Source organism: Manihot esculenta, chromosome 8 (genome assembly GCF_001659605.2).
Source record: "Manihot esculenta cultivar AM560-2 chromosome 8, M.esculenta_v8, whole genome shotgun sequence".
In the NCBI taxonomy this organism is placed as follows: Eukaryota; Viridiplantae; Streptophyta; class Magnoliopsida; order Malpighiales; family Euphorbiaceae; genus Manihot; species Manihot esculenta.
Window position 1 is genome coordinate 24,680,417 of NC_035168.2, and position 18,891 is coordinate 24,699,307.

Genomic DNA, 18,891 nt, shown 5'->3' on the forward strand with positions numbered 1-18,891 from the left:
ACCCGAAACGCCTGCATGTTCGACGGCCGAACCTGAGGTTCGGCGGCCGAACCTGAGTTTTCCTCCAAGGTTATTTTCATGCAAAAACTCATTTTCTTTCTTGATTAAAAACATAAAACTCATTAAAACATTTTATAAAAACATGATTTTACCCTTCTAGAGGTCTCCGACACCCGAGATTCTACCGGACGGTAGGAATTCCGATATCGGAGTCTAGCCGGGTATTACAATTGATGATCAAGAAAAGATAATTGTGCATTTGGATAAACTAGATTTAAGAAGATACTCAAGAAGAAACATAACAGAAGCAGAAAAAGGCATTGTGCAGCCTGCTCAGTATCATTAATCTTCCTCTTCTCCATCTAGTGAGTCAGCTCTAAACCTTAAGCCCATTGATGATCTAAATAAATCAATTGCTCAAAGAAAAAGAGTTAGATCTTGCACAAAATACTCTATATCTAAGTTTCTCTTATGATTCTTTGTCTCCATCCTATAAAGTCTTTGCCTTGTCTATTTTCTCTATGTATATCCCACAGGATTGGAATGAAGCTTTTAAAAATTCTAATTGGAAAGGAGCAATGACCAAAGAAATAAAAGTCCTAGCTAAAAATGAGACTTGAGAATTGGTGTCTCTTCTACCTGAAAAAAATCAATTGATTGCAAATGGGTGTTCACTGTGAAACACGAAGCAAATGATAAATTGAAAGATTCAATGCTAGACTTAGTTGCCAAGGGATACATTCAAACCTATGGAGTGAATTACTAGGAGACATTTGCCCCTATTGCCAAATTAAATTCAATAAGAGTTTTACTATCTTGCGCTGCCAATCTTTATTAGGACCTATATCAATTTAATGTGAAAAATACATTCCTCCATGGAGACTTAGAGGAGAAAGTGTATATGAAAATTTCTCTTGGATTTATTGATGAAGAAACACAAGGAAGGGTATGTAGGCTAAAGAAGGCTTTATATAGGTTGAAGCAGTCACCTAGAGCTTGGTTTGATCGATTAAGCAAAGCTATGATTTTTTTTTTTTTTTGCTATCGACAGAGCAATGCTACATACTCCATTTATCAAACATCACAAGGGTAAAATTGCTCTTCTCATAGTCTATGTTGATGACATAAGAATGACAGGGTATGACACTAAAGAGATGACTCGAATGAAAAAGCTTTTGGCTCAGGAGTTTGAAATTAAAGATCTAGGAAAATTTCAATATTTTCTGGGAATCAAGGTTGTCAGATCAAAGAAGGAAATCATTGTTTCTCAAAGTAAATACATTTTGAATTTTTTGGAAGAAACTAATATGCTAGGCTGCAAACTAGTAGAAACTCCTATTGAAAACAATCACAAGCTACAAGCAGGAATTGGTGAATCAGTGGTTATAGGCAAATATTAGAGATTGATAGGCAAACTTATTTATCTTTCGCATACTCAACTAGACATAGCATATGCAGTCAGCTTAGTTAGTCAGTTTATGCATGATCCCCATGAGCCTTACATGCAAGCTATTTTTCGCATTTTGCGATATTTAAAATTTGCTCTTGGAAAAGGTCTCCTATTCTTTAAACACGATCATCTCCGCATACATGCATTCACAGATGTATAGAATGGGCTGGATCCTTTGATGATAGGAGGCCGATTAGTGGTTATTTCACACTTATGGGAGCTTGTTACTTGGAGAAGCAAAAAAATAAAGTGTTATTGCTCGATCAAGTGCTGAGGTAGAATATAGAGCGATGACACAAGGTGTTTGTAAACTCCTATGGTTGCAGAGATTGTTGGAGGAATTGAAACTATTAAAGAGGGACAAACTGCTCCTGTACTGTGACAACAAAATTGCCATCGATATAACTCACAATCCGGTTCAATATGACCGAGCGAAACACATAGAGATTGATTGACACTTTATTAAAGAGAAGTTAATAAATTATGTCTTGAGATTAGATCATGTGATTTTTGATGAACAACTAGTTAATGTGTTTATCATAGGGATCATCAATAAGACCTATCACACATTGTTTTACAAGTTGGGTATGTGTGATATCTATGCACCAACTTGAGAGGAAGTGTTGACCAACATAGAATGTTCCTAATTAGGAAGATTCAAATATTTAAGATTCTAATTACTCTTAATTATAGGGATTTTATTTTTATAATAAATATTTCTAATTTAGGTTTATTGTTTGTGTATAAATACCTAAACCTTGTAAAAATCAATTCAATTAGAATAGAATTAAAAAATTTCTCCAAAAAATTTTCAATAATTAATGCATTTTTATAATTCATATTAAGAAATTTATTATATTATTTTGTTAATTTAAAAAAAAATCTTAGTTTATAGTTTTTATGGTAAAAAAATATGTAAAATTCAAATTTTAAATATTATAAAAGTATTAATAATAAGTTTTTAATCAATATTATTTATAAGAATAAATATTTATGTTTAGTTTAAAAATAACAAGAATGATGAATAAATTAAATCAATTTGAATTTATTATTAATTTGTTTAGTATAAAATAATTCAATTGAATTCTATTATATTTAAATTGATTCCAAACAAATTATTTTTTTTTATAAATAAATAGAATTCATTTTTTTTTCTTATAAGGAATGCATACCAAAGAAGGGCTTAATTTCCAAACAAGTGAATTGTAGAAAATTAAATTTCTTTTATTTTCTCTTTCTTTTTTCTCCATTTCCCTCCATCCAAATAAAGCATGATTTTTTACGATGAATGGATGCCCATTATGATATTATAATTTTAATTCAAATTCAATTGAACTCTGAATAAGATCCAATTTTATAATCATAGTTTTATTTTCATTTTAAAAATGCTTATTAATGGATAATATTTTTTTATTTATATATACATTATAGAATAAAAATCCATCTCTTATTGTTAATGTCTATGATGAGTAGTAATTGGAATTCCATTTTTTTCTCAACAATCCATGGATACATGACGCATGATTTTCCATGGATATGGCAGGGCTTTAAGGTCTTTTGATTCAATTCTCAGTGCAATTAAAGGACCAAATGTTACTCATTTGCTCATAAACAAATACTTTGCTTTAATGTTTTTTGTCCTCATATGCACTACCGTTGTTGGTTTTTTCTTTCATTTTTTTTGGGCATTGATGTGAAATGATGTCGTTGTGCGTCTTGATTTGTTTCTGCATTTCTATTTGCTCCATGATACAAGTTTATTGCTTTAGTTTCCACATGTAGCAGTTTGCCATCGAGATCCTTATCAAAGCGGTGTTGTTTAGAGCAATTGAATTTGAGCGTGTTCTTACTTTTGAGGAAGCAACTCCACATATAGCACTCTATGAATGGGACCCGCACCGAAACCCATCGTTTTGGGCAATTGAATTTATGCATGTTCTTGCTTTTGAGGGGGCAAAGGCCTATTCAAAATAGCATCATATTTTATTATTACAGTGTCGTGTCATCCCTACTCCTCTGGTCTTCCTCGTTTGCCATGTAGATACACTACATTAGATCAAGTGTTGTTCCTTTTTCTATGTTGCATGGAATTGTTTGTTCGATTGCTCCCTTAATTACTTGATTTTTTTTCTTGCTTTCATTGAGTGGGAATTTATATTCATCTTTCCTTCAACTCTTCCCTGTCATTCTCTTCTTCCCCTTATTACGTGATCCTTGCTTTCTTTTAGTAGCCTGAGGTTTTGCGCAATTCTTTTGGCTTTACTCTTTCGTTGTGTTATTTGTTTGGCCATTCTTACTATCGTTATTAGTTTATCTTATCCTTTTTTAGCCCCCATTTTATAGGTTGATGACAACGTTGGCCGCTCACATAAACATGGTTTGTGATGGCTCGACTGCAACTATTGATCTAGATTACTCATTTATTAATATAATTTGTATCTATTGCTAGATAGCACCTGTTCTCTCTACATGGTATATAGCTATTTAATTCTAATTGGATTTATGCTTAGTGCATTCAAAAGACTGCAGCGGTGTTGCAAATTTACACTGAGATTTCATATCATTTTAATCATGACTTTTATTTTAGCAAAATCTTCATATTTAATGCCTTGGTGATATGCGCTCTTCTAGAGATTAGATGAGTATCTTACTCTTAATGGAATCATTCTTTTATACTTTTTGCATATAAAAGTTGAGAAAACCTGTGCCTGTTCTTCACAGTCACCTGAGACAACCTGTGTCTGTTATTCATAGTCACATATAATATCTCTTTGTTCTCCTTTCTTTTTATACTTTCTATATTTTGTTCTCTATACCCATTGCTTTCTACTCACATTTTATTAGCTTTGTGCATCGTAGGTATGAGTTTTGTCTGTTTTCTATTATTTGTTTTCATGTATCCCTCCTCTTCTTTGCTCGATGCAGCCTAACTGAATGTGCTTCTATTTTGTTGTAACTCTTCATTCTTTCATTGTTTTGCAATTTGATCTATGCTATCAAGAGATTTGCCGGTCCTGCTGCTTTTGTTCTTGATCCTTGTCCACTACTTGCACCTTTTTTGGGATCAAATTTTGGGAAGTAAAGCAAGATTTTTTAAAGTATCATACTTATTTGGGAATGAAGTTTTCTTAAGAGGGTAAGCTTTTAGAAAGGTTTTGCAAACCTCCAAAGCATATAATTTTTTAACCATCAAAATTAGGGTGTTAGGAGAGTTTTTAAAAAAATTAATATATTTTTATTGCCAACATTATCCTTATCATATTTTTAAAATTACATATTAGACTATTTAAAGAGTGATCATAACTTATTCTATTCTTTTTCTTATCTTTTTAACTTGTTTTGAAGTGTCTCGACCATCAACACATATACTGCAATTTAAAAATATGAGTCTTATTAAGTCTTCTCTTATTTGTTAGATTAAAATTGGTTAGTGTATTGCATGAAGTAACTATATTATCAATATCTTATTTGCGTAACCATCAGTGCAATAGTATGCAATATCAATATCTTGTATGTAATTAGATTTATATTATTTTATGTATTTTTAAAAATTTTATCAAAAAATAAAATTGATAAGTCTATACTAAATTTTATTTCTAATATTATTAGTTAATAAGATTAATGGCCTCTATTATAATGTACTAATTTATTATATACTATTTTTTTATCTATATATAATTTTTATTAGAATTAATACATTTAATAAATCTTATTCAAAGCTTTAGCAAAATATGTAGTGGGAGGATGTGATGATGTATATTAGTATTTTCTAAAAGTTTTAATGCACTTGTTGATTTGAATGTATTTCTTGATTATTTATATTATTTTTCTAATTATATTTAATTCAAATTTTTATGTCTATATAAATGAGTGAAAACATAGACATCATTTTATAGCAATAAATTTTGTTTGTGTTGGTATGAAAGATGAATGCGTTTATGTAGATATTGTACTCAACTTACAATGAATTAACACTCCGGAGAGAAAAAGTAAGAGATGAATTGATGACAATATTATTTTCTTAGTAATGTATATCTTATGCATTAAAACTCAGTTGCAATTGAAATAATATATGAATAGTATCAATTTTGGATTGTAAATTGTCGCTTCTACCTTTTCCTTTGATTTGGAAGATCACCTCTCTGTATGAGTTTTTTTTTTTTTTTTTTTTTTGACTTTTTGGTAGCTGTATTAATTGCCTCTCTACTAAAAAGTATAAATCATAATCATGCCTTGCTAAATGATTTCAGCCTGCCATCCTAATTTTATAGTTCTTTTGTCCTTTTATTACTTGCAATGATTGGCACCTCTTATAAAATTACGACGTATTCTATTAGTATGTAATGGTATCTTCTTGGTTTGCTAGGCAATTGATTGTGATGCTGCTCCCCCATAAAACGTCGTCGTTGAAGAAAAAAGGCATCTGCATGAAACCTTCAATTTCATTACAACTGTTCTCTATGCTTCTCTGCTTCATATATATTCAGCTTCTTCTCCTTATATCCATTCTATTTTTTAAAAAAGCTATATTTTAGTAATGATTCAAGTTTAGTAAATGGTACAACTTCTATTGCAATATATTGAATAGTGACTATTTTATTACTCATGCATTCTCATGTATAGGTTTATATATTACCTATATCTATTATATTTTTAAAAAATTATACTTCAAAAGTGGTTCACGTTTAGTTAATGGTGGTATTTCTATTGAAATGCATTGAACAATGAATAGCATGTTGCCCATGCATTTTCATGCAGGGTTTATGTATGGTCCATCACCATATTCCCGATGATTTTTTTTTTTTTAGAAGTTAAATCCAATAGATAGTTAAGTTTCCTTTTTCACCTTAAGTGAACAACTGAATTTTCATCACGAGTCTATGAACAATATTAGACCCATTGTTCATGCATTTCCATGCACCAGTTTGTGTGTGTTATGAATAATTGCAAACATGGCCTATGCTGGAGGTGTAGTTTTATCTAAATGACAGGTGTTTTACTTTATTTAGTCTCTTATTTTTAGTTTGATGGCTTTATTAGACTTGATTCTAAACTACCCATTGAATTGCTTATTCAAACTATCATTAGGTGTGTTTAATAGATTTGAATGTTAATAGTCTATTTAATGCAGCGGTGTTTTCCTTTCCAGTTTCACGCCTCCCTTCTCATAATGCTCCAACTATCATGCTATAAATCTCTTTTAAATATTTTGCTAGATTTGACAAGATTTTTCTGTATCTGCTGGATTTTCTGATGGATTCAATTTTGCAACTGCTGATTTTGCCTACAAATAGCAGGTAGAATTGGCTATTTGCATGGTTGTCTCTAAGGTTGTTATGATATATTCGTGCTTTTCTTTTTTTCTTTTCATATGTTGTCTTTGATTACTCGTCCTAAAATGCTTACTAATTTTCTATTTCTTATTTTGTAGTATTGCTATTTTACTTTGATGTGCATTTTGTCCCACTGTTAGTGGCAAGCAGAGGAGCTGTATGTTGTTTTTGCTTTTCTTATGTTCTTGATGTTGTTTTCTTTTTCTGCTAGTAGAAAATATTTATTAGAGTCCCTTTTAAGGCTGTACTCTAACATGTCCTTCAAAATTTGGGTTTACTTGATGCATGCTATTATATAGAACCATTTTAAGGTGATATGCACTCCATCAAATTGTTTTTTCCCATACGGATATAGAAGAGAATAAGTTCATCTCAGAGAGGATAGGGGTTAGTATTGTTAGTCTTGGTGATGCTAAACATCAAGCAATTATTCAAACTATAGACTATTTGAAAGCCTCTATGACTTTGAATTTGGAGATTATACTTTTAAGGATATAGTTATATTATGAGATGCTCATGCATAATGTCTTAGTGAAATGAATGGAAAGGTCTATATTGAAGAGATTGAATTGCAAGCTTTAAGACAAGGCTATGATGCTTTGCAAGAGAAATAGATATTGCTGAACAGATCTTGTCATTTGCTTTCAATAACGTTGAGGAGAGTTAAGGTGTTTTATCAATAATTTTATTATTGATAGATTCTTATGAAAGTTGCAGTGATTTAGTGTTTTGCATGTATATATGGTATGTTTAGGCAAGTCATGTTTTGGTTATGAAGGTGGTTTTGTTTAGACATGGATGTTTGATAGCCTGTGTATCTAAGATTTATAGCTTTGAAGTTTTTGGTTTTAATGCTATAACTGAGTTTCTATATGAATGAATAGTTCTATAGTTTGAATTTGCTTAGTTATTTTTAGTGAATGGATAGTTAAATTACTCATAGTATCTACTAAAATGCTTTAAAATTTGTTTTTAAGAGACTATATTGGTGCTGCCAGCTTACTGTTTATAGAGTTTGACATTGGTGGATTTTAATGTGTATAACTAATTAACTCCTTTAAATATGATATAAGAGATTTTATTGATGGTTCTTAGATTTTTATCTCATATAATGAATTGGCTTAACTCATTTTAATCTAATGTGAGGGGCTATTCAATTAACTCCTTTAAATATGCCATAAGAGGTTCTGTGATGCTTTACGAATCTTTATCTAACAAAATGTATTGGTTTAATTCATTTTAATTTCATGTGAGAGGTTGTATTGGTGCTGTGAATTGAAGGTTTCCATTAAATTTGATATAAGAGGTTGATGCTTTATGGATCTTTATTTGACATAATGTATTTGTTGGACCTAAATATTCTAATCCTTATTTTGATGATTAATAAACAATTGGTGTGCTACTAATTATCTTCAAAAGTGTTTGTGTTGAGCTTGTAGGTCTTTTACTAAAATGAATGAAATTGTTTCGGTCTCAAAAGTGAAAATGCCAATTTTGGATGAATACCACAAGAAAGGGATCATAAAGTATTTTTTATTTATGCATTGTCATTTTATGCATTGTGAATTTCAATTAATTAATTGTGATGGCTCAAGGTTTCTTTCACTTCTAAAAGTTTCACAAATATGGCCAAGTCTTAAGTAATTGTCTTTGAGGGACCAAAATGAAATTTTTCAAAAGGAGTGATTTCAAAATTATTTTTTTATCAAAACAAAAGATCCAAAAATATAGGTTGCAAAAATTCAAACGGATTGAAAATTGGAGTTTTATAACCTAAGTTATGATTTTTCAAAGTTTTAAAGAATTATTTTTGTGTCTCTAAAGTCAAACTTTCGGCTTCCGAAAGTGAAGGGTAGAGGCAAAAGTTCCACATGTTCGGCTTCCGAACATTGACTTTAGGCCGCCGAAAGTTTGTTTTCAACTTGCCCCCTAAAGTGTAACCTTCGACTTCCGAAAGTGAGGGACAGAGACAAAAGTCCCATATATTCGGCCGCCGAACATTGACTTGCGACCCCCGAAAGTGAGTTTTCAATATTTCCCCAAGTCAAAACTTCGACTTCCAAAAGTGAGGGACAGAGACGAAAGTCCCATATGTTCGGCCGCCGAATATTGACTTTCGGCCGCCGAAAGTGTTTTTATAATGAGAATGTTCTTCACCTCAAATGGTTCAGCTGCCGAACTTTAAGCTTAGGCCGCCGAACCTGAGTTTTTCTAAGCACGATATAACAGTTATTTCTGTATACAAACGGCTCTATTTGCATTTAATGCATCCCCAACGGCCATATTTATGACTGAACTATAAATACAATGTGTTTTTGATATTAAAAGGTTACAACAACCATCTAAGCAAATACTTATTGAGATTAAAGTATTTTTCACTCTCTCTCTCTCAAAACCTTGAGTCAAAGCATTAATTTCTTGAAAGCCTGTCTTGAGTTGTAATTGGTTGATTTTTTTTAAGAGTGAGTGAAGGTTGTTGATTGTTTCTATTGTAGTGGGTGTGGTATTGAGCAAAAGATTGCTCTTGAGTGAAAAAGAGAATTGTTAAGAGCAAAGGTTTGCTCTAAGATTGTAAGGGGTTTTAATCTTCACCCAAAGAAGATTTGATAGTGGAGTTGAACTCTCAAGGAGGGCCTTGAGGAGAGGACGTAGGCTTGAGATAGCTGAACCTCTATAAATCCTTGTGTTGATTATCTTCTTTCTTATTGCCTTCTAATTTGTCTTTTTGCCTTAAATTTTTTATAAACCCAATTCATCCCCCCTCTCTTGGGTTGCTTCAAGGGACAACAAGTGGTATCAGAGCTAAGTCTTCCTATCTTGAAGATTTAATCATCTTAGAGAAAAGATTGGATGACAACCCTCAATTCTCAAGAAGGTCAATTGGTTGTGAGGCCACCTTTCTTTGATGGAAATGACTTTCTATATTGGAAAAATAGAATATATTATTTCCTCAAATCGGAAGGAGTTGATTTGTGGGATATTGTAGAGAATGGTCCTTTCTTTCCCACAAGAGTGATAGATGGAAACCAAGAGCAAAAACCCAAGAGTGAATGGAGTGAACTAGAGAAGAGGAGGGTAGCCCTTAATGACAAAGCCATTCACATCTTGTTTTGTGCTCTTAGTAGAAGTGAGTACAACAAAGTATGCATGAAGTCTACCGCAAAGGAAATTTGGGATGTTTTGGTTGTCACTCATGAAGGAACCAATCAAGTCAAAGAAAACAAGATGGAATCCCTCACGACAAATATGAATTGTTCATAATGAAATTCGATGAAACTATTAGCCAAATGTATGATAGGTTCTTTGAGATCATTGGAAGGATGAAATGTAATACCCGGCTAGACTCCGGTATCAGAATTCCTACCGTCCGGTGAAATCTCGGATGTTGGAAACCTCTAGAAGGGTAAAATCATGTTTTCATAAAATATTTTAATGTGTTTTATAATTTTAAGTTGAGTTTTGAATGAAAAAGACCATGGAGGCATTTCCAGGTTCGGCCGCTGAACATTGGATAGTTTAGGGGGGCAAGTTAGGCTTCCGAAAGTGGCCCAGGTTCGGCCGCCAAACCCCATATTCGGCCTCCGAACTTGCATGAGTTTTGGAGGCACTTTAAGCTGCCAAAAGGTGATATGGCCAGCCCCTATAAAAGGGCTCCATGGCCGAAACGGGCGAGTTTTCTCCCCCTTTTTGGCCAACGGTGAGTCCATGCTCTCCCATGGTTGATTTTTGATGCTTTTCCTCCAATCTTTCGAGTTTTAACAAGTTTTATCTTGGTTTGAAGATATTTGAGCAAAAAGAGCAAGTTTTGAAGCTTGGAGACCCAAGGAATTAGATTTCTCCCATCTCCGAGTTAGATCACCTCTCCTCTCGATCTCCAAGAGGTAAGAGTAGATCCTTAGCTTATTTCATGTTTTAAACAAGTTTTATGAAAGTTTATGGGGTAGAAATACATGTTTAGGTTATTATTGAGTTTATGGGTTTATGATGAGTTTTTTAGCAATGTGGGTTGTTTATGTATGTTGGATGTGTTGTAGTTGAGGTTTAGGATAGTTTGAAGCCCCTAAGAGCTTATGTATGTGTGTATGCATGTTGTGGAAGTGTTGGTTTTGAGTTGAATGGTTTGGGAGGCAAATGTGCATGTTAGAGGCTGAGTTCTCCCCTTTGGAAGAACTCAGGTTCGGCAGCCGAAGGGACTTTCGGTCGCCAAACCTGCTTGTGGAGGCCAGCCTTTGGCTACCGAACCCTGCCCCCCCGAAAGTGGACTTTCGGCTCTAGAAGGGAGTTTCGGCCGTCGAAGGTGCCGCCGAACATGCATGAGTTTCGTCTCTGGAAGGAACCTTTGGCCGCCGAAAGTGCCGCCGAAGGTGCATGACTTTCGGCTCTAGAGGGACTTTCAGCCGCCGAAAGTGCCCTGTTCAGCCTTCCTTTGCATGTTTTCTATGATTGTTTTAAAGTGTTTTAGGGGGTTTTTGGGGAGTATTTTTGAGTCATGTTCTTGTATGTTTGGTCCCTCATCTGAGTCCACCTATGTAGGTTCGGACTCGAGGAACTGAGGACCCCAGCAGTGAGTCAGCTGCTTCAGTGTCTTGTCAGAGCTAGCCAGAGGTGAGTAGAATGACTCTTTATGTTTCAAAGCAAATAATAAATGTTTTAGCATGATTCACGCATCATGAATGCCATGAGATATATTAGGTTGTTTGCATTAGAATTCACGAATATGTTGCATTGCATATTATGTTGTTGTTGTGGATGAACATTGAGTGATCCATTAGCCCTCGTATGGTATGATATGATATGATGATGACACGGTATGGAAGTCCAGGAAGACCCATTCTACGTCCCTGGCACCTTGAAATGTTATGATATGTTATGTAAGAGAAAGACCATGACCCATTCTACGTTCTGGCACTAATGGAAATGTAGAGGGCTATTGGTGACAGGTTCATCCTTAAGGTGAATTGTCCGTGATGTGATGCACTTCATGAAAGCATGAACTTTAAATATAATGTTTTATTATTCTGCTCACTGGACTCTAGTAGCTCACCCCATTTCCCTAATCCCCCAGGTATGCAGGTACGGGATAGGCCAGGAGGTCAAGAAGAGTAAAGTCATGTTATGTAATAGTTAGATGTGGACATGATGAATTGTAAAGTATTGAATAGTCATGTAATATTGATATTGAGGATTAGAATTGTGCTTGACCCTATGTGTATGGTTATCTCCTTTGATACATGATCTATAAAATTTTTTTTATGATGTTTATGTTTAACCAAACTCATTATATGTCATGTTACCCCATTGGAGCATTGATGAGGACTCCAGTGTGGGGTTGATGGTTTTACTTATGAGTTGTGCATGCACAGGTTGAGTTTAGTAAATGGATGGAAAAAGTTCAAAATTTTTATGTATATGTTGATCATGTATGGGATTAATCAGGTGTACAGGTTGTATGTTAGGCTTGCTACGGGTCTCGACGGTCTTAAGCCGATCTGGATTTTAGCGCCGGTAGCGGTCCGATTTTCAGATCGTTACAGATTGGTATCAAAGCCCTAGGTTCATATGGTCGGACCTGGAGAGTGTTGGGCTCATAGATGTTATAGAAGGTCAAGCACAATAGGAAAATCATGTCCACTAGGATAGAATGTAGAGTCCTGTCTTGAATGATGATGTGAAATGCCATGATTTTATGCATGTGCATTGATAATATGCTGTGTATGCTATGTATGTGATGCAAGTTCATATGTTTGCACATGAACCATATGATGCTAATATTTTATGTGATGTGTGTTGTTTTACAGTAAGCAAGATGAGAGGAACTCGTCGATCTGCACGATTGACTGGAGTCCCACCAGAAAGTGAGGGCATGGATGCCCGTCCTCCAGCATTGCTTAGGGCAATGTCCTGCAGGTCTAGCAGGGAGAGAACATCAAGGGACCCTAGAAGGTCTTTTGATGTGAGCAGAAGGGGAACAGTTCAAGGTGGAATGTCAGAAGATGTGGGGGATGATATGGATGTGGATCAGAGGAGGGATGGCAGTCTTGAAGTGAGTATGTCTGAAGAGGGTATGGGAGAGTCTCAAGGAGGCACTCAGGCCTCAGGATTTGTTCAGCCACCCCAGTACCCACCTTTTTCTCAGAATCCCGGGTATTCGATGGGAGGTACATCGGATTACCCCAGTTTTAACCCTTATCCTCCTCACATGCCATACCCACCTTTCTACCCACCATACCCACAGTACCCTATGTATCCACCCCCATCTTTCTACATAGGTACAGTAAACCCTAACCCGGGGGATGCTGCACCTCCCCCACCACCAGCAGAACCAGAAACCCAAGTACCTAAGCCTAGCTCATCTGGAGGGAGCATGGTCAAGATGACCGATTACATGAAGCTGGGTGCTCCCCAGTATGAAACAGGCGATGACCCATTTGAGTATCTTAGGATGGTCAAGATGATTACAGATGAGATAGGAGCTGATGACAGTAGAGCCATTCAGATGGCTGGGTTCACACTGAAATGTAAGAAGGCCCGAGAGTGGTTTAAAAACTATGTGAACCCGAGATTGGATAGCCTATCATGGGAAGAGTTTGCAAATGAGTTTGCAGGATGGGCTTTCCCTGACAGTTCAAGGGAGTTGAAGATGATTGAGTTTGAGCAGTTAAGGCAGACAGAGGAGATGAGTGTGGATGAGTACACAGATAGGTTTTTGGAGCTGTTGCCGTTTGCTGGGCAAAATCTGGACACAGATCAGAAGAAATCTAGGAGGTATATCATGAGGCTTCATTCCAGGTATTCCTCCTTGATCCAGTCAGCAGAGAGGGAGAGTTTCCATGCCATAGTAGATATGGCCCGGAGAATGGAGGCTAGTGCAATAATTGAAGGAAAAGTCAAGCAGTCAGTGGCACAGCCTTCTGGTTCCAAGACCCCAGGTGGGGGAAAGTTAGACCCTTCTTCTCTGAGTTCAAGCAGTAAGAGGTGGGGTAATACCACCAATAAGTCAAAGAAGAATAAGTTCTGGAACAAGATCAAGTCAGGTCTGGGATTAGAAAGTGGCTCGAGCTCAGGTACAGATAATGCAATATGCATGAAGTGTGGGAAGCCGCACCAGGGAGTATGTCGGTTTGGGACGACAGCCTGCTTTAGATGTGGGCAGGAGGGACACATGGCACGGGAGTGTCCTAGAGCAGCTTTTGTGGCACAGTCTCAGCAGACAGCTTCTGGTAGTGTGGCTCAGCCAGTAGCTCCAGCCGCAACTCAGGCCAGTGGCAGAGGCAGAGGGAGAGGGGCAGCCTCTTCTTCAGCGGATTTCAGGGGTGAAGGTCCATCAGCTCCAGCATGGATCTTCACGATGACTCAGCATGAGGAAAATGCATCAAACACCGTGGTGTCAGGTAATCTCATCATTGGGTGTTCAGATGTTTATGCCTTAATGGACCCTGGTGCATCTCATTCTTTTATTGCTCCGAGAGCCGTCGAGAGGTTGGGTTTGATGGTCTCTGGGTTAGAGTGTCCCCTATGGGTTAGTGGATCCAAGTGTGACCTGTTAGTGGCAGAGTCAGTCTGCCAGAATAGTCCAGTTTTTATGGAGGGGAGATGCCTTTCAGCCGACCTTGTGGTTCTAGATTTGACAGATTTTGATGTCATTCTAGGGATGGATTGGCTATCTACCCATGGTGCTACCTTGGACTGCAGAGACAAGGTAGTCAGGTTCAGATGTCAGGATGGGTCAGAGGTTATCTTCAGAGGAGACAGGAGGGGTACGCCTAGAGGTTTGATATCAGCCCTACAGGCTCGTAGGCTGCTCAGGAGGGGTTGTCAGGGTTTTCTAGCTCATGTGAGAGAGCTGGATAGTCATATCAGAGAGCCTGCCTCAGTGCCCGTGGTCAGTGAGTTTTTAAATGTCTTTCCAGATGAGCTGCCAGGTTTACCACCTGCTAGGGAGATAGAGTTCGAAATTGAGTTGATGCCTGGAACCAGACTGATCTCTATCCCTCCCTACAGAATGGCACCAGCAGAATTGAAGGAGCTTAAAGAGCAGTTGCAAGAGCTAGTAGATAAGGGCTTCATCCGACTGAGTACCTCACCTTGGGGTGCTCCAGTTCTGTTTGTGAAAAAGAAAGATGGATCCCTTAGACTTTGTATCGACTATAGGCAGTTGAACAAAGTCACTACCAGGAATAAGTACCTGTTGCCAAGGATCGACGATCTATTCGACCAACTAGCAGGAGCAGGTTGTTTCTCCAAAATAGATCTGAGATCCGGGTACCATCAGCTGAGGATAAGAGAAGAGGATGTACCGAAGACAGCATTCAGGACTAGATATGGGCACTATGAGTTCCTTGTAATGCCGTTCGGGTTGACCAATGCCCCTGCAGCATTCATGGATCTCATGAACAGAGTGTTTAGTCAGTATCTGGATCACTTTGTTATTGTCTTCATAGATGATATCTTAGTGTATTCTAGGAATGCAGAGGAGCATGCCCATCATCTGAGGTTAATTCTGCAGACCTTGAGGGAACACGGCTTGTATGCCAGGTTCTCCAAGTGTGAGTTCTGGTTGAGAAGCATCTCATTCTTGGGGCATGTTGTGTCAGAAAATGGAATCGAAGTAGACCCCAAGAAGGTGGAAGCTGTAGCTAACTGGCCTAGACCCACTACAGTGACAGAGATCAAGAGCTTTTTGGGTTTGGCAGGTTACTACAGGAGGTTCGTTCAGGACTTCTCTAAGATTGCAGCTCCTATGACCAGACTAACTAAGAAGAATCAGAGGTTTGTGTGGACCGACCAGTGTGAAGAGAGCTTTGAAAAGCTAAAGAAGAGGTTGACGTCGGCACCGGTGTTAGCTCTGCCAACTAGTAATGAAGACTTCACAGTGTATTGTGATGCGTCCCGTGTGGGACTGGGTTATGTGCTGATGCAGAATGAAAGGGTGATTGCTTATGCTTCTAGGCAGTTGAAGAAGCACGAGTTGAATTACCCTACACATGACCTAGAGATGGCAGCGATAATCTTTGCACTCAAGATGTGGAGGCATTACCTTTATGGGGTTAAATGTGAGATCTTCACAGATCATAAAAGCCTGCAGTACATCTTGAGTCAGAGAGAATTAAATCTGAGACAGAGAAGATGGGTAGAACTGCTTAGTGACTATGATTGCAAGATTCAGTACCATCCGGGTAAGGCGAATGTTGTGGCAGACGCCTTAAGCCGGAAATCACTTGGCAGTTTGTCCCATATTTCAGCAGAGAGGAGACCAGTGGTGAGGCAATTCTTCGAGCTCATGAATGAAGGCTTGCAGTTGGAGTTGTCTGGTACAGGTGCTTTGATAGCCCAGATGAGAGTGACACCTGTATTTCTGGAGTAGGTGGCTCAGAAACAGCATGAGGACCCAGAGTTAGTGAAGATTGCCAGGACTGTTCAGTCAGGCAAGAATGAAGAGTTCAGATTTGACAGCAAGGGGATCCTCCGCTATGGGAATAGATTGTGTGTACTAGATGACGTGGGTTTGAAGGGAGACATTATGAGGGAAGCTCATAATGCCAGATACAGTGTTCACCCTGGAGCCACCAAAATGTATCAAGATCTGAAGAGAGTTTATTGGTGGCCAGCCATGAAGAGAGAAGTGGCACAGTTTGTGTCAGCCTGCGAAGTATGTCAGAGGGTGAAGCTGAAACATCAGAAGCCGGCTGGAATGCTCAACCCACTACCTATTCCTGAGTGGAAATGGGAGAATATAGCTATGGACTTCGTAGTGGGGTTACCGGCAACGTCCAACAGATTGGACTCCTCATTTATGGTCCAGTGCCCCAATCTTTTATGTGAGGTCGAAACTATGTTCTTATGTGTTGTTTTTGTGTGATGTCATCGTATGCCGCTGTTTGCTGTGAGCATATGGTATTTTTTAATAAAAGGTGAAAGAATAGTTCCCTTCGTCCTCTCAGCTCAGTTATGTGGTGTTGAAGGTCTTTTTCCGAGGCCAGTCACCTACCTTACTGAGGGCTTGCGCAAGATTCAGGCTCTTTGGCCTTACTGTCGCTTCATCATCTCAGCCGATTTTGTGGTGCCAGGGGTCATTTTCCGAGCCCGGTCACCTACCTTACTGAGGTCTTGCGCAAGATTCAGGCTCTTTGGCCTTACTGTCGCTTCGTCATCTCAGCCGATTTTATGGTGTCGGGGGTCATTTTCCGAGACCGGTCACCTACCTCATTGAGGTCTTGCGCAAGATTCAGGCTCTTTGGCCTTACTGTCGCTTCGTTATCTCAGCCGGTTTTGTGGTGCCTGGGGTCATTTTCCGAGACCAGTCACCTACCTCACTGAAGTCTTGCGCAAGATTCAGGCTCTTAGGCCTTACTATCGCTTCCAGGCTCTTTAGCCTTGCATGGGATTCAGGCTCATTGGCCTTACTGTCGCTTCATCATCTCAGCCGGTTTTGTAGTGCCGGGGGCGCTTGGAGAGCCCGGTCACCTACCTCACTGAGGTCTTGAACGAGGTTCAGGCTCTTTGGCCTTACTGTCATTTCATCATCTCAGCCGGTTTTGTGGTGCCGGGGGCGCTTGGGGAGTCCGGTCACCTACCTCACTGAGGTCTTGCGCAAGATTCAAGCTCTTTGGCCTTACTGTCGCTTCGTCATCTCAGCCAGTTTTGTGCTACCAAGGGCGCTTGTGGAGCCCGATCACCTACCTCACTGAGGTCTTGAACGAGATTCAGGCTCTTTGGCCTTACTGTCGCTTCATCATCTCAGCCGGTTTTATGGTGCCGGGGGTCATTTTCCGAGACCGGTCACCTACCTCACTGAGGTCTTGTGCAAGATTCAGGCTCTTAGGTCTTACTATCGCTTCATCATCTCAGCCGGTTTTGTGGTGCCGGGAGCACTTGAGGAGCCCGGTCACCTACCTCACTAAGGTCTTGAACGAGATTCAGGATTTTTCTGCAAAATAAGAGCTTGCACAGAGCGTATATAACGAGGATGCTCATTGTTAATTCAATAATATTTATCAATCAGTAATATGTCGCACATGTCATTTAGTTTCATATTTCAGATGAATGTAAATATTAGCTCTAACCAACAATATTAGCTCATGCAATTTAGAGATTCAATAAATAATATTTTGCATGTGTAAATTTCTCTAGGATTTTTCAATCTATAAAATGTAAGCAATTATCAAGATATTTAAACTCAGAGAGGTATATTTTAATTGAATTTAGTCTTACTATTTACATGCAAAGTATGCCTTTTAATAATCTATGAAATCATTTGTATTCAATAATGTTTAATTAAAAATAATTGCCAATAACTAAAGGCATTCTTGAAATTCTGAAGCAACATAATAAATATACACAGCATAGTACAATTTGGGTGACTGGAGCATATATATATATATCATGAGTATTTAAAATAAGTGATTAAGGGCTTGTAAATTTCTCCAACAGTAATTATGCTAATGACACATTGCAAGTTATGTGTACCTTATTTCAACATCAATCGGCATGATTATCCAAAATGTGGCGAGCAGCACTTCAGATGAGTGCAGGTTCTCGAAGATCGAGTGAGTGCGGGTTCATAATGATAAGTGCAATTCACGCTAATCCATGGTGTGCGGGTTCATAATTGGAAATGCGGTTCATGCCGATCCACTCACATGGTGTCTGATCAGTGGATTTCTAGTTATTCAAAAGACCAAGTTCATCATGGAGGCCATTCTTAAGATCTGAGAGGTATTGCCCCTCAGAATTCAACCCATCAGAAGCACAAATCAATAGCAAAGTGACAAGGCATATGCTCGTTTCCCCTCCATTTCTCTGATTGTACCCTTTTCCATCTGATTCTCTCTCTTCATGCCCAATATATATGGTAGTCAGGTAATAGTATATTTCTGTTTGCTCTTGCTTGCTCTCTCTCTCTGTCTCTCTGAGTAAAAGTCAGGATGGTGGGCTCGACTGGTGGCTGGCTGGTTTTAGTTTTCTTCCATTTCTCTTCTTCTTCTTCTTCTTCTTTTTTTTTTTTTTAGGGCTTTAGCAAAATGGTTGTCGTGGACCCAACCTGTTTAGCCTTCTCTTGAGATCTGCCAATCGGGTAGCATTGTCGGCTTGTACAATTCAATTTTGAAT